The sequence below is a fragment of the Schistocerca piceifrons genome, chromosome X, assembly GCF_021461385.2.
Source record: "Schistocerca piceifrons isolate TAMUIC-IGC-003096 chromosome X, iqSchPice1.1, whole genome shotgun sequence".
NCBI lineage: Eukaryota > Metazoa > Arthropoda > Insecta > Orthoptera > Acrididae > Schistocerca > Schistocerca piceifrons.
Window position 1 is genome coordinate 439,408,646 of NC_060149.1, and position 17,670 is coordinate 439,426,315.

The 17,670-nt window shown below is 37.1% G+C and overlaps 1 protein-coding gene across 1 annotated transcript in view; it reads right to left on the reverse strand.

The window, feature by feature from the left end:
• Positions 1 to 7,235: 7,235 nt before the first annotated feature.
• Positions 7,236 to 17,670, reverse strand: part of LOC124721823 (protein FAM91A1) — a 163,912-nt gene continuing 153,477 nt past the window's right edge. Inside the window, exon 14 of the mRNA XM_047246944.1 lies at positions 7,236 to 12,013. The gene's annotated coding sequence lies outside the window, so the exon portion shown is untranslated. The remainder of the gene's footprint in view (positions 12,014 to 17,670) is intronic.

Sequence of the window (17,670 nt, forward strand, 5' to 3'; positions counted from 1 at the left end):
AAATGATGATGATGCTGCCTGGCAGCACAGTGCCAGAATTGCAATTTGGAAGATAGGGTGGAGTAGGGATTGTTTGGGGTGGGGTGGGTAGAAGGGGAGAGGAGAGAGAGGTGGGAGGCAGGGAGGAGGGGAGCTAGCAGTTCAGGAGGAGGTGGTCAGCTTGCTATCTAGGATAGGAATGCTAGAGTGAGGGGTGGCAAGTGCAGAGGCTCAGAGGCTAGGTATATGATGCACAAGTGTCAGAGGTGGTGGCGAGTGGCATACGATAAAGGTGATGTGGAGACAAGAACTGGGAAGGGGGGATAAGACAGAGGAAGGGGAAACTGCTGGGTGGAGTGTGTGGGGACAATGGGTTAACGGTGACTGAGGCCAGAAAGGTTACAGGTACAACGGATGTGTTGCAAAGATAGCTTCCATCTGGAGCCTTCAGAGAAACTGAGTACAAAAAGTGGAAAAGGATATAAGTGCCAAAAATTAAAAACAGTGACTTTTATAGTGAAAAGGGCTGTATAAGCCAAGGGTTAATGATATGAGAAAGGTTGCAAGGGCCAGAAAAATTCCTACTAGTTTCAAGAGCAGTTCAAAGATAGCAGCACTGTGCACATGCCAGCAGGCCTGAGATGGGCAGGGACGTAAGTGCCACCACCACGATGTATGTGCCTCAGCTACAGTTGGTGACAGTATGTTGACACGGCAGTGATTTCGGTCGTTTCAGGTGCGTTTTAGAGTGTTCTTCAGTTGTGTGTTTAGTGTACCAACCAGCAAATGGAAAAGCCTGTTAGGAAGAAGGTGACTGTTCGTAAGAGATGTGAAGCAAGAGAAAGGGGACAACCGTACATTAACAGTCATGGGAAACAACCACCAGCAGAACAGGCAAGCTGCTCCTGTAAGTACAAGTGTAAAAACATAAACAGTTAACAAAAACAGCTATTGTTTTTGGAGTTTTATAAAGATGATGAAGAAAGCCAAGGAACATATTTGTTGAATCATATTTGTGTGTTACCTATTGGTCGCAGACGTCATGGGACGTACGAAAGTGCAGCAGATAGTAGGCGGACTTGTACTTTTGCTTATATCATCCCCGATGGTATAGGGAAAAATGTACAAGTGTGCAAAGGAAAGTTCAAAAAAATTTTTTCTATATCTGAAAGGAAATTGATTGATTTACAAACAAAAAAGGAATCAGGTTGCTTGGTTTTTGAAGACAAAAGAGGAAAAACACTGGCATCAAATGCTCACAAGTTTAATTTACAGAAGATGATCGAAATCTTGTAAGATATCATAGAAACTCATTCCCCAGATATGAAAGTCACTACAGCTGTAAAAAATCAAGTTATGAGTTTTTGTCACCTGGTCTAAATAAACACCGAAAGTACGTGGCTTTTAAAAAACGAAATCCTGCAAGTGATGTTACATACAGTTTTTACACAAAAGTGTTCAAACAAGATTTTCCAAACCTAAAATTTAAAGCTCTTGCATTTGATACCTGTAAAAAGTGTGACTTTTTGAAGGCAAAGTTGCAATCTACGACCAGCGAAAAGGCGAAACAGGAAGTAAAAGGCCAGCAAGAGTTCCACCACCGAAAATGGGAAAAGGCTCATAAGTGTATGAAACAAGATATTACATCTTCACAGCTTTAAACGGCTATTTATACAACCTTATGCATGGACCTACAAGAAGTTATGTTTGTTCCAATGCTTACACATAGCACTATGTTTTATTGTAGACAGCTATCTTGCTACAATCTAGGAATACATGTTGGAGACAATGGCTCTTCATATATGTGTATGTGGCATGAAGGGATTGGAGGCCATGGCACTAACGAAATAGCTTCTTGTTTCTTCAAAGTTGCTTCTACTGCAGGCCATTTTCCTTGTAAAAGGCTTGTGTTATGGTGCGATAATGGTGGAACCCAAAACAAAAACATATATATATGTTTTTGTTTTAGGTTCCACCATCCTTTCGTCTTTCCCTCTCCTTCCCTCTTTCCTGACGAGGCAACAGTTTGTTGCGAAAGCTTGAATTTCGTGTGTATGTTTGTGTGTCTATCGACCTGCCAGCACTTTCGTTCGGTAAGTCACATCATCTGTGTTTTTAGATATATTTTTCCCACGTAGAATGTTTCCCTCTATTATATTCAATCATATATATATATATATATATATATATATATATATGTGTGTGTGTGTGTGTGTGTGTGTGTGTGTTTTTAAAATAAAATTGATTTAGTCAAAAACAATCAACTGCGTCAGAATGAATTTCGAAACTGAATAAAAATTCAAAATATTATGTATATAGCTGAGCACCCAAGATATATTTAGATATATGATTCAGTTTTTGGTTTTCAAGTGACTTATACTTACCGATGAAAGAAGAAGCAGAACAAACTGAAGACAAACAAATTTGCTTCAAAAAACCATCCAAAATTTTATTTTATATCTTTTTTATATTAGCCTAGCACTGAAAGAGTGAAAATATATGTGAAGTTATTAAATGTTCTCAAAACTACAATGGACTTACCATCTTTTTTTTTTTTTTTTTTTTTTTAACATAAACCCTTGACTTACATCCTTTTCACAAACAGTAAGGCACTTACAGCGTTTTCCAGAAAACGAAAGGATGGTACTTACTTCTTTTTCCATATAAGTTTTGTTTCCTTTATACATATCCATAAAAAACTGTTTTCATGTTTTGTAGAGGAATTTTGATATACACATATTTTTTCATAAAATTAATATAATAATCCAATATTTAAGACATTTATTTGAATACTGAAAATTTTAGTTTGTGGCACTTACATCCTATTCCATTTTTTGTACACAACTGGTGGGAGAGGGAAGGATCCAGATGGCCCAGGTTGTGAAGCACCAATTGAAATCTATTAGTTTGTGCTTATTTTTTATTATTATTACTATCCAGTTCCCTTCACAACCACCTAATGCTTTCCTTCATTCATTTCCCCACATTATTTTCCATATTCCTAGCACCGTCTCAACCCAAATGGGCTCCTGCTCTATCAGTCTGCGTCAGTCCAGGAAAGCATCCATTTCCCTAGCTGAAATACTGTCCTACATACTAATTCTTAAGTGCTGCCTAAGCCATGGAATCCCATCCCAATAGCCTAACCGTAAAAATTCCTTTTTCTGGGTCCCATTCCCCCACTCCCTAACCCACCCACCCCTCCCCTTTTACAATTATCTTCAACTTTTCAGATTCATCCAGCCCCTATCCCTCACAATTCTGGTCATGCAGAAACATATCTCCATGGCACAGTCATGTCAGGACCTCCACTGCTCCCTCTGCAAGATACTGTTATTGCACAACCTTAACTACATATTCCACATCCCCAAAAGTGAAACCCTTGCCCTTCAAAACCTGGATGAGCATTCCAGATACCTCTTCCATAAATTGCCCAACCTATTGACATCCTACTCCCTTTTTGGAGCACCACTACCCATCAACTCCTATCCTTCCCCAGTGAACTCCCATGTCAACTCCTCATAGCGCCCAGACCCTGCATAGCTGACCTTTTCAATTTGACGCATCCCTCAAAACTCCCGCCAAGCAATCCTCAAAATCCAAACCCAAAAAGCTGTTATTAAACTTTCCACTGAAAACCTCAATCCCACAGAACTATCAGTCCTATCCAAAGGCCTCACCATCAGCCCCACACCCATGTTGGGCTTATCAAAGACCTCTCCTCCTGCCAATCCTCACAGTGGAAACACTTTTTTTCCACCAGTCCCTCCAACCTAATCCCAATATTGAATCTTGTTTCTCCCACTTCATAATATGATCCAACCATAAACCACCTTCCGTCCCACCTAAGAATCCCCTGGTCACCTTCCAGGACTTCGTTAGCTCCAACTTGGTCTCATCATCCTTCCCCCAGGTCCCTTCCTATGAACAACCACCTTTCAGCAGGAGAAATGAGCCATACACAACCTCAAAACAGATCCTTACCTAATCATTCTGTCTGCAGACAAAAGCTCCACAACAGTGATGTATTGCAGTGACTACCTGACAGAAGGCTTCTACCAGTTCCACTAGCTGTCTGACTCCTCCACATACAAGCTCTGCCATAGTGATCCTATCCCAGAAGTCCAGCATAACCTCCAGTTGATACTGAAATACTTAGACCCATCCCAAGATCTCTCTCCTGAGACCATCTACTTCCTCACTCCAACAACACCCTACACACCCACATTCTACATGCTCACCAAAATCCATAACCCCAAGAATGCTGGACACCCCACTGTAGCTCGTTATTGTCCTCCTACTGAAAAGATTTCTGCTTTTATTGACCAACACCTCCAGCTGATTGCCCAAAACCTAGCCTCTGAATCATAGATACCAACCACTTCCTTCACTGAGTCTCCACCATCCCCACCCCTTTACCTCCTGGATCCCTGCTCATCACTGTTAAAATCACCTCACTATACACTAACATCCCTCATGCCCATTGCCTTACTGCTGTGAGACATCAACTCTCCCTGTGTCCTTCAGAATCTACACCCACTCTCTGATTCCTCATACACCTTACCAACTATATCCTGACACACAACTAATTCTCCTTTGAGGGGAAGGTATAAAAACAAATTGTCGGTACAACCATGGACACCCACATGGCAACCTCCTCTGCCAACCTTTTTATGGGCCGTCTAGAGAAACCTTCCTAGCCTTGCAAAACCCCAAACCCTTTGCCTGGTTGAGGTTCCCTAACTATATCTTAATGATCTGGACTCAGGGCCAGAATACCATATCCTCATTTCTTCACAACCTCTACACTTCCTCTCCCGTCCACTTCACTTGGCCCTCCTCACTCCAACATGCCACCTTCTTGGACATTGATCTCCAACTCTCTCACAGCTCTATCTACACCTCTGTCAATACTGTTAGGGCACAGAATAGTAAGGGGTTGAAAATTAGAAAAATTTATTAAAATTCATTCACCTTGCTACAAGCAAAGTGCGGTCATGCCAGAGGCAATGTTACAAAAGAGTAATTCCCAGAGGCAACTGCTGCTATTTGCTTGCCCCAAGCACTCCACACTTCTCATAGAAGACACTCTTCTGACAATGTAGAGGCGAGTTCCAGGCCAGTGCCATCGGGCATGCGAACTTAAACCACCAGAGTGATGAACATCTGGCACAACTTGGTTTGCCACATATCTTCTTAATGGCTTCTCATACTTGTCCTGAGCAAGTGAACTGGTTGACTGAGTCCTAGAACTTCTCCACTGATCTCTTGTTTGTTTTCTTTAATTATTCATTTGCTCATGACCCTGAGAACTATACAGTTCTCTGGAGTTCATCAGTATTTGGATTATCACAAAGCTGCAGGCCAGACTTGGCTTGCATAATGAAAATCCTAGTTCCACCATGGCGAAGGCTGCCCCCAAAGTGGCCATAGGCATTTAGGATGTCATCAGTGGCTTGGTGGATCGTGCTTGTTATATGAGCCATCCAGTTCTGGATGTTCAAAATTGGCCAACTGACAGTACAATAATCCATTAGCTCTGCTGATCCTGCATCGTGGTGGCTTCTTGTCGAGGAGTGGTTTATCTAGTCAAAGGATCTAAACTAGGAAATAGTCACTGGAATGTAAACCATCAGTGACAGTCAAGGATGTAAGGGTGCAATAATAGAAATTATTTTATTTCATCCTCCTGTCAAATTGAACATGGGTACTGGTTGATAGGCACAATGGTTCCTTCAGACACAATTCACAGACCTTAGTATCCACTGACACGTAGTCGGCTACAACTGAGGTTAAATGTTCAAAAAGATTTGTAATCAGTTTCTTAGTTGTTCTGCTTTCTGTTTCACACTTACATTTTGGTGATGACAGTGTGGATTTAACTGTCGCAGACACACTAATGGATTTGTCTTTGTCTGTTTTTTTAGAAATGCTTTTCTGTTCACTTACTAATAAGTGTGTACTTTGTTAGCTGGTTCAGGTTACTGCACTCTATCACTTGCCTCTATTTACTTCCACATGCCAACTTTTCATATTAGTTTCTTCATTCCAACAACAAATGATGATTAAAATATGGCTGTTTTATTCTGAAACATGGTATGCACTTGTCACTTTTATTTCCTTATTATCCTTTTTGTCTAAGTTCAGAGAAGAGTGTCAACTCCAACCAGTGTGGTTCTTCCCACACAAAGATTCATACAAGGTATGTGACATGACTCCAGGTTTTTCTGTCAAGTCATTCAAGCTGAGAGTTCTCTCTCAGTGTTCTGATCATAGAAAGAATGGCCGCTTCCTGCGTGCATTTGCTCTACCCCACTCTATGGCAGAAGACTCATTTTTTCTGATGCTTATGGTGCACCAGTAGCCTTACTAAATTTCACACATCATGGCTGAAACCATTCACAGTTCTCCTGTTAGTAGCTGTCAGTTCTTCTCCTCCACACAGAGGCTGTATACTGGGATCACCCCTTAATTCTTGCTCAAAAATCCCTATTTGATGTAGTGCCCTTTTGTCAATAAACCGAAGCCTTTTTTTTTTTTTTTCGAAATTACTCTCAATAATGTACCCAATTTTAAGTGAATGGGGCTGCACTTTCTGAGTGCACATAAGAATCAATGAACTGTTTTTAAAGTCATAACTTCTCTATTTGATTACAGTAGGCAGGATTTACATATTTATCTGCAAATCACTATAAAGTGCATCACACATACTGTGGCAGAAGAATAATCCCTTGTATGTTTTGAATGACCACATTTTTGGCCAATGCGCATAACAAACACAGAATGTATGCTCTGACTTTCCATTCAAATTATTATTAACAAAAAGGGAATTATACTGCACAAACTAAGTTTAAACCATCTTAAGAAATAAATGCACTGTATTCTTTTCCACATACTAAAGCTGTGTTGCATGTTCCAAGAATTTTTTTTTTCCTGGTTTTGTTATAAAATTTTTACCAACGACAACTTAAATATGAAATGACAGTAAAAAGGACACAGGTTATATTGCTAATACAACTCTTAATGAAAACAGTATAACAATGCACTCAGGAGAACTGAATTAAGGATTTCTGCTGTAATGGAGGAGAGGAGTGGGATAGAGAGAGAAATAGAATTAGAGCTCAATGTGTGTCATTTTGTCAGTCACAGTTCTTCTCCATTTAGCTCTAGTAGTAGCAGTTTTGTTTAAAAGCCAGAAAATATTATCATCATCTAAAGGCACTAATGTGTTCAGTAAATACAAAACTAACATTCCATTGAGTCTTTACTGACGGGTTACAAACACCCATACAGTGTTACTTCAACATTTTATTCAATTTGGTACAGAATAAAAAACTGTCTTATACAAAAATATCTTTCTTTTACATTCAAAGGTCTTACATGTATAGCCTGAGCTATTACATCTTACTGTATTAAAAGGTGAGATACACTTCCTGGTCTGGAAGTTAAACACTTTCATTATTCCTTGTTCTCTGCACAGGTGACTGGACAGCAAAATTGACATGCATTTTAACGTGACAAACATTACTTTCTATATTACCAGAGATGTGATTACATACAATGTATTGTTTCAGCTGATAGAATGAACAAAAGCCATTCTTGCAACTGGAGAACTGTAAGTACTTGATGCTGTTTACTGGCAAGTAGGGAACAATATTTAAGTCTTTAACAGAAAGTAATGGAATTTGCACAAAAAATATGTGAATAACTGATATTACTATGAAGAATTACAGTTTCTGAGTACCAAAACTAATGAGATGATTAATATTTGGTGTGATGTCAAATGAAAATTAACCACATCTACTACAAATAACTAATTTTCTCATTTTCAACAAGAAAAATGACCTGTACAAGGCATTTTACAACATTTTTCCACTACATGTGCAAATTTCCATGCAAGTTTTAACACTTGTAATGTGTACATCACAGGTACAAGTTCACAGCTCAGACACTTAAAAAAGTCAACAAAAATAAATAAAATAATTCTATATGAGAAACTGGTACAACAGAATGACATCTGAAAACATTCACAAAATAGAGTGAAATGTAATGCAATGATGGGTGAAAATTGTGGCTCACATTATGCAGTCATTTGATGAGTACACACACAGTGGACAAATATACTGAAGAAATGCCTACCAATTTATTTCATTAGCTCCTTATCACTCAAAAGAAATTATATACAAAATGGACAGAATAAGCAAATAAAACATGTGCTCATTTTTCCAAATCTGATAGGCTTATTGACTGTGCAGGATACTAAAAAAACTGTCACACATTTTCCTCTTTCCATAACTAAACAGTTTTATTTTGCATTGTTACATCGAAATGACTCTTATGACCTTAAAACGTGTCATTTATTTTGTTTACTGCTAGCCGTCTGTTAAATTAAACTGCCTCTGTATGTTCATATGCATTTGTTCTCTCCAGATTTTGGTACCAGCTACAGCTGAACATAAATACTTTAAATATGTAAACACGCAAATTTCTAAAATAACTTAAGTAACAACTACTATGACAATTTCAATTAGAATATTTGGCTAATCAATGCAACAAGAAAAATCAAACAACATATTGTATGCCAGTTTGACGAAATATATTTACTACATATCACATTTCACTTGCTACTTTAATCCAAATATGCACCAAAAAGAGTCCTCATTCTTTCACAAATTATGCCATTACATATATCGCCATCACAGACTGTTTCTGGACACTTCAAATAACTTTGAAATTCAATACTTTAAAACTAAATTTAGGACAAAAAGCTTTCTAATGGAATGAATTAATTAATTTTGTTATTCCTACTAATTAATTACATAAAGCCTAACAGTAAAATGTCTTAAGTAGTGACTGCCCATTACACAGTTTTCATACTGCCTATAATTGTTGCGAAAGGGCTAGGTGGGCACATGTGTTACTAGGTGTACTACTGAGTTTTGGAAATGATAGTGACAGATGCATATTACTGAATAAATGTAACTGTAATGTTTCTGTGCCACATTTCATGATTAAATACGAAGTACCACCACAAAACAAAACCTTATCAGAATGGGAAGAAAAGCACCTGTGGCAACACTCATATACCAGTCACTACTTAACTGTACTTAATCCAAAGTACTTATTTGTTTAAGGTACATTATCAGTAGTCTCAAGTACAAATATAATGTGATGTGAACGTAACTGACAGAATACTCTTACTGCTTGTTATCACATGAAAATTAAAGTAGCAGTCAATAATCACAACTACAGTCATCTGTGATGTTACTGACAAAATTCTATCAGAACACTGCCCCACAGAGATTACTACCACATGAAGATATTTATGATGTATTTTCCCATAACCCTCTCCATAACACATACAAAAGACACCACATCAATAAAATGATATTACACAGTTAAATTTTACACTATCATGACGTGTAAGTCACTGGGGTTAAGTAACTTTGTTCAGTAGTTAACTTCTCTTCTAGCACCATTTGCACTTAGCGAAGATATTTGATTGTACTAACTCTGCTTTGATGGACTTCAGTGAAAATCTCTGCAAAACTTCAAGATGAATACCTGTTGTTATACACACTGAAGCCAACACACTTCCAAAAACTCTGTTTTTCAAAATGACTAGAAAAGAATTAAATATATACAGCTTTACAACCAAAGCATAAGGATATTTACTTAATAACATAAATATATGGTTCCATAAGTTAAACTGTGTACTAGTACAATTATATGCATCACACATGGAATGGTTTTGCTATCACAGATGGACCACCTGTTTGCACAGAACTTACAACTGTAATCAAATAATTAGAAATTATCACCATATCTACGAACCTAGAACAGGTGTGCCACATATTTCAGTTCCACAAGTTGCTGCTGTGTGTCATTTTAATGAATGTCGCCAATTTTATATTCCATATTTCATGACCATACACAAAGATAGCTGGCACAGTACTATTAAACATACTTGCAGTTACTGCAGTTTTCTTCTACAGTGGTCAGCTTATGAGCACATTATATATAATTCTAAAAACAAAGATGATGTAACTTACCAAACGAAAGCGTTGGTATGTCGATACACACACAAACAGGCACAAACACACACACAAAATTGAATTTTGTGTGTGTGTGTTTGTGTTTGCTTGTGTGTATATCGACATACCAACGCTTTCGTTTGGTAAGTTACATCATCTTTGTTTTCAGATATATTTTTCCCACATGGAATGTTTCCCTCTATTATATTTATATATAATTCTGGTTTATTGAACAAGAATATTCTAATACAGCACGAAAAGAATAATTTTTATTCCAACCACCTTCACTTAAGAAACAGTGAGAATACAAACCTAAAAGAAACCATACTAACATTGTACTTTCCCAACTAAAAATTCCAAATTATGCAATCAGCTTGTGTAGCTGCCAGTCAGTTATAAATACCATATGGATGTAAAGAAAGGGATGCAATTATTTAATTTAATGAAGCTACAGTTTTTGCCAAAATATGCAGATTATCAATATCATCATATCTACAACTAAGAAAAATGGAATGATGTGTTTATCAGTACACCATGTGCTTCATGCCTTCTTGCAGTGCTTCATGCCTTCTTGCAATATATTGTATGAAAATTGAGATTTTTATGATAATTATACTATTTTGAACTTTAAATTATATGTTCATCTCTGCCAATAAATGCTGTGATTGATACCTGACTATGAGAATACTAGGTCAAAACAGCAAATGGTGTAACAGACAGAAAGCACAATGTTTTGACGTAACACACTACAAAAAAAAGACATTTGAGGATAATCTGCTCTGAAACCATGTCAGTTTACCTGATACAGAGATCCACAAACATATGTGGTCTATGTTACTTCAATTATTCATTTTATGCAAAATTTCATCTTTCAGTTTACACACTGAAAAGATCAGTCCATGTCATACAAATACTTAGATAAAACTAAAAATGTTATACACAATAGCTATTATTCCCATGTGTACCTTACAAAATACCAATAGAAGAAAACCATGTAGCCTTATGAGAAATTTTGCACCTGCTTATTACACAACACACTTAGGCCATGAAAGTTCAGATTGTTTCATGCACAGCATCTTTAAAAACAAAAGAGAAAACTTTTACATACAAATACACATGACAACGGAAGCAGATGATGAGCCTTCCAAACAGAGCAACAATCATTAGAGTTCAATAGTCACACATCTAATATAATTGTACCAAAGAATGAAGCCCAGACAATTTGCATAAAGCTGTTTGATTGAACAGCTAGGAACATGAACCACTAAATTTAAAGAATACTAAATATTTTTTTTTCCAACAGGCTCCTGTGATGATCTACAACAACAATACTAAAATGTGAGATAGAATTACAATGCTTTCACTTCTAACTCCCTATAAGTATCTGGCAATGAGAAAAAGCACCAAAGACAAATTATATCAATTGCACATATATTGAAAAAGAACATCAACAAACTATACCATTAAAGAACAATATTGTATTGCCCAACAAAAGCAATAAAATTAAAGTTTACTACAATATTATTGGAAATAAATATTTGCCAATAGAGTAATACCTATATCTTAAAATGTAATGTTACAAACATGTCATTGGTACTGTAATGACAACTGATAACTGCAGTCTGCTATTAATCTACCTGGTCAGACAAAACTGGGATTAGAATAGAGTAATGGTGATAACACACTGCTGAACCTATTGGCAACAACAATGAAGGGCAACTGTTGAAGGACTGGTGTAAAAGTAGCTACAGGTATGTACTCAAATGAACATAAATAAACAAAATGTAGATTGAATTGTACAGAAACTAAATTCTGTTTAACCTGTCACACAAGAGAACTATCAGAGATAGAATTTTGTACCTCTGACTGCAAGTGGAATTTAAAAACTCATTCAAATTGATAGTTGGTGGATAGTTGAATATGATACAACACAGAATTTCTCTTTGTCAAAGAAACCAACCGAAGATCAGGAAATGTCAGTCTGCTTGAGAAACAGCTACCTGAAAAGAAAAAAGGTTCCAGATATGAAAAAAGGCAAAATCTTAGAAATTAGGTATTCAAAAAATGATGGGCAAAGCCAAATTTCAATGGCTAGTTTTGAAAACAATTTTTAATTTCATTGTGCATGTAGTAGTGGCAGTGGCAGTACTACTACTACTACTACTACTACTACTACTAGTAAACAATTTTTAATTTCAGTGTGCATGTAGTAGTGGCAGTACTACTACTACTACTACTACTACTACTACTACTAGTAGTAGTAGTAGTAGTAGTAGTAGTAATACTGCCACTACTACATGCACAATGAAATTAAATTTTTTTTTCAAAACTAGCCATTGACTACTACTACTACTACTACTACTACTAGTAGTAGTAGTAGTAGTAGTAGTAGTAGTAGTAGTAGCAGTAGCAGTAGTAAAAGCAGCAAATGGGAATATAGGTTACAATTATATCTTTCACAAAGTACCAGAACCACAGGGAAATACAATTCGGTACTTTTGTTAAATTACTAGTTGACAGAAAATCCAACAAGGTCTCACTCGAATTCAGCTTCCTGCTTAAATACTCTGTGGCTCCTAAGCCCTATGAGAGGGGGAGAGATGGTATTCTATCCCTGGAGGCCCAGACTGCTGCAATGTGTCCATCTCATACATTTATCAAATATTTCTTAACATGTTCGAATGTAAGAAAATGTGAGCATAACTTTTAGAGTTTTAATTTATAGTGAGAAGAATGTAACCTTCCCTGTTAAAAAAAGTACTCAGAAAAGGTAACACCAGGCATTCAGTTATGGACTGTGGGTCTCCTTTAGTAATGAGTTAGTCTGCCTTCCATATTACTTAGCTCACTACTACACAATGAACCAGAGGAAGGCAGAAAAAAGCCACTCTTTCATGTAGTGTCAACTTACTTTATTGTCTTCTTTGACATATTGTTGTAAAGTTCGCTATGAGTAATTTCCCTTTGTTCGGATAGTTAACTTTCCCTTCTCAGTGTCCTTACGTAATCAACAGCCAAACACAGCACTTCCTGACATACTTTTTGGTTTTACACAATGCCACATGCAGTACTGTGTCCACTGCATGGCGTCTTATTGCTTACTTTCAGGATAGCTTTGTTGCCTTCAAGAGCTCTCTGTTGTGCCAAGAAATCCAAGAGTGTGGAGGTACAGCCTGTTTGAAGAAGCTAAGCTAGATATTTTACTTTATTATGTTCATTTAATTCCATATAAAAAAAAAAAAAATAAAGATATGTGCAACTGCTGGACATTTTTTTCCTTTATCAACCAGAGGCTTTTGTCCAATGGACGATGTGTATACATCAGCCAACAGCTTATTAAAATCCAGCATTGCCAGCATAAACAACCACCCACAAGGGAACTGCTGTACAGCATCAACATTTGTTGCTTACATCAAACATCTAGTATTGTAGGCAGGCAATAGCCTTCCATACAACACCCACTTCACAGGAATCTTGACACTGAACTGTCAAATGACGTTCCAGTGTAGTGAAGTCAGTTGTCATATTACAACCTAAATAGAATGGTATACAGGGAAGGCCATACCTAGAACCAACAGTGTAGTGGTTCAGAAGAGGATCACTGCAAAGATGGTCAAAATATGTTGGTTGTAATATTTGTATTTATTTTCAAAGTGATGCACACTATTGCCCAAAAGAATTTTATCCAAACTGACACTGACAAGGAAGCCTACACCCTTATACTGGGTGCTACTGCTGCAGCAGAAAGCCATGGACAGAGGACGATGTCCTACATGGAGGCACATTAGTGCCAGTTCAAGCTACCTCTGTGACCATATGTATGAATGTCATGGTTGGAAGCTTATTGTTCATCACTTCCAACCAGTCTTCTGACCATCGGAACACAACCTTCAGACTCGACGCTGCATCAGTGCAAATGAACAGCTCATTATCCACAATATGTCCTTAACAAGCGTCCTTGAATGTTCCACCAACTTCGTCATTGGTACACGTTCCAACATGCACTCTTACGCAGCAGAATGCTAATTCCTTCTTTTGAATTCATAGAAGAAGAAGAATCTATTTGATTGTCCATATTATTTCCTCCAGTGGGTGCATCTGTTGAATCATTTTAAAGGCAGTAAGGGAATTACAGTAGACTTCTCTCAATCAAACCTAGTCCACTACAGTACCTTCAGGATTACATATGGTTATCATTTGAAATGAGTACCAAAAACATGTTCAAATCTTTATAATTTAAAACAGGGGCGGACATTTAAACAGTCTTTGCATGAGTTGAGAAACTGTCCTATTTCATATATAGCATTATGATCAGGGAAAATGTCTTAAGCATTTCTGGAGCAGTACTGTAACACACAACAGTAGATTTTTCACACCTGACAGCGTGTTACATGTTGCACATATTACCGAATTCAGTTGCCACACTGAGAAAGTGTAGTGGTGAACTTAAGTGTTTGCATCTGCAGAAGTCCTGACTGCTTCTCTCAGTGTTTGGTTGGGGGTGACAAAGCTGGAGCCTTGATGATAGTGATTGAGCAAAATTCTCCACAGGTATCTGGCCTGGAAGATCCCATTCTTTATAACAGTATTAACAGAACACCTTCAGCTTCTCAACTGACATGTTTCTGATTTTCTACCTCATGGTCTTTGATTTTTTTAAATGGTTTACGATGTTTGGACCTCCTCACAGCAACAACTGGTGACACTTTGGTTCAATTAAAATGCTCACAACAATACAATCAGGTTTTAGCCTTCATAATTGGCTGTTCTTGAACCCTTGCAGAACAGACCCTCTGTCCTAGACTGCAGAGTGGAACTTGTCACTCTATCAAGTTTCATACTATCTTCTGAGCTGTCTGTAAGATTTTGTCATGGATTTATTGGCAGTGTGGCAGATCATGTTGTTGTTGTTGTTGCTATTGATATGATCCATATATTCTTGGATGTTGTCTCTATGTTCAAACAAAGATAATTGGTGATACATTGTAGAGTTTATGTTGCTGAATAGCAATCTGCGTAGATTAATATGTGGTGCTTCTATGTCCAGCAAATATAACTAGATCAGGAAATAGCCACAGGACCCTTAAAACTTCACCACTTTCACAAAGCAATGGGTTTGAGGGTATAAGGAAACAAAGAAATGCCAATGGCAGAGAATGACTTTGTCATACTGCAAAGTGTCTGCTCTGCTCCATGTTCAGGAGATACAGATCCTCTGACAACAGGTGGTTCTTAATAGTTCAACATACAAAGGTGGAATGGGCAGGGGAGCTGTATATAATGTTACACAGACCCTTTTGAATCTTCCAGTCCAAATACGAAATATTCCATATGTACCCAGAATCCATTTAATACTCCACACATTTTATTTTACCCCATCTTTTCATAAGATGGTGATGCTACAATGGTTACTGTGTTGTTTGTGGGACTTACTGGTTCTGCTATATGGTTTTAATATAAATAACAGAAATCTTGGATATCAACTTCACGATTTCTGCAAAAGTTTACATAAATGTACGACAGTTAATAAGGTATTCCGATTTCATAATCATTTCTTCATGTTTTTCACATGATACACGGTCCTTACATTAAATAACGATAAGTTTTTAGCCAAATGGATTAGGAGCATGTGTCATTTAGGTGAAAGAAGCCAGCATTTACAAGTTTGGGCAAGACTGATGAATTGAAGGTAGATACAAATGTAGCTCTCTTTTCTTGTTCATCATTTGCCTTTCTCATTATATTTATCACTTCTCTGAAACTTTTCTATTATCAAGCTATTTAAACCATGAAGTCTTTTGTCATGGATTTCTTGTATAACACGTTCTTAGTGTATATACCATGTGAATTTGGGAGATGTTCCCATACCTTGGCTTCCCTACCATCCATGCTATGTCAAAGATGAGGTCTTCTTCTGGTAATTCAAACTCATTGCTCCATTCTATAATTTTGTTCCTGATTTAAAATGTTCTGTTGTGTCATATACAGTTTTAAAGCTAGCTTGTTCCTTTTCCAACATAAATGAAATGAAATGAAATTAAATGTGTGTGAGACTGTGGCCTCCCACTGGGTGCAAGTCCTTTCAGTTGACACGACTTCAGTGACTTGCATGTTGATGAGGATGAAATGATGATGAAGACAAGACAAGACAAGACAAGACAAGACAAGACAACATCCACCATCTGAGCGGAGAAAATATCTGATCTGGCCAGGATTTGAATCTGGGCCCCTCCCATGATAGTCTGCCATGCTGACCACTCACCTATGGCAGTGGATATTCCCAACTGAAATCCTGCAATTTTTTTCTGTGGGCTGGGGATAACATTAGTGAACATCTTTCATATTACAGAGAGAGGATTGACAGGACTCTAGTTTCTTTCGTCTTATACTTCTCCTTTCTTGTTAAAATAGAAAAACTACACCATCGTTCCACAGTGGAGAAATTGGTTTACTCTGTACACATTTAGTAAATAATATTGCAAGTCCCTTTTGCATTACTTTTGCCCCAGATCCAACAATTTCTATCAAAACACCATCTCCTGATGCCTCTCCTTTCTTCATACACTGACTGGCTTCGTACAAGTTCCTCTTCTGGGATTACTTTTTGGAAAGTCTTCATTTCCATTAGTAACTATGTGTGTTTCTGATTCGTCTTTCAAAATACTCAAAGAGTTAAAGAAATATTTTACCGCTTTGTACAATTTTGTCTCTGTTGTTGGTTTATTTGCCATCTGCTATCTTAACTGATGAAATAATGTGTCTATCCAACATAAACTTCTGTTCTGTCTTCTTGATACTATCTCTATTTTCACATGTTACCCTAACCAAATTTTCACTATACTCTCACATCTTCTCACAGATATTTCCAAATAGAATCTGCTGAAGTAAACAAAATTATTATTTTCCTATTATCGGTTGTTTGGAACTCTTGTATTCTCTATAACAGCTGTTTCTTTCCATCTGAGTTTTTATTTTCATTTACCTTCCTCATATCTGAAATATGTTTTGCTGTTTGTGTAGGTATCTGTTGACTTATTGCCCATACTGTGTAACTATAATCTTAATTTACCAGTATGTTTTACTAGTATAACATCCAGTATACTTCCCTATACCTAAAATAAATTCCCATAACCTACTTTTCTGACTTCCTGTCTGATTAGCCAGAGAGAGAGAGAGAGAGAGAGAGAGAGAGAGAGAGAGAGAGAGACTATGCTAACAGCAACGTGTTTAGGTGGGTACTGGAGACCAAAAGATACAATGCACTTCTTAATTTGCTTGATGACAACTATGTTCTGTGAAAGTTGGTTGCTTTCCTCCACGCAAAGACAGTTCAGAATATTTTTGGAAGCTTGGCATATTATGATGCTCCTCTGGCTCTTTTGATTACACAGGCCAACGATGGAAAAACTTTTTTGCTGAAAATACCTTATTCTTATGTTTTTTAGGGTGGGAAATCCAAATATGATACTTAACAAACTGTATCACCCACCATTTCTTCACATTTTACAGTTAAATTTATTAAATTAAGCATTTTTTTAAATTTAAAAGCTTTTATACACTTAAAATAATTTAAAAAGGAGGTGTAATAAATGTAGATGACATTGGTAGCACTGCTGAAAAACATTTGCTGGCAAAAAAAGGTCGATTCTATTTTTGT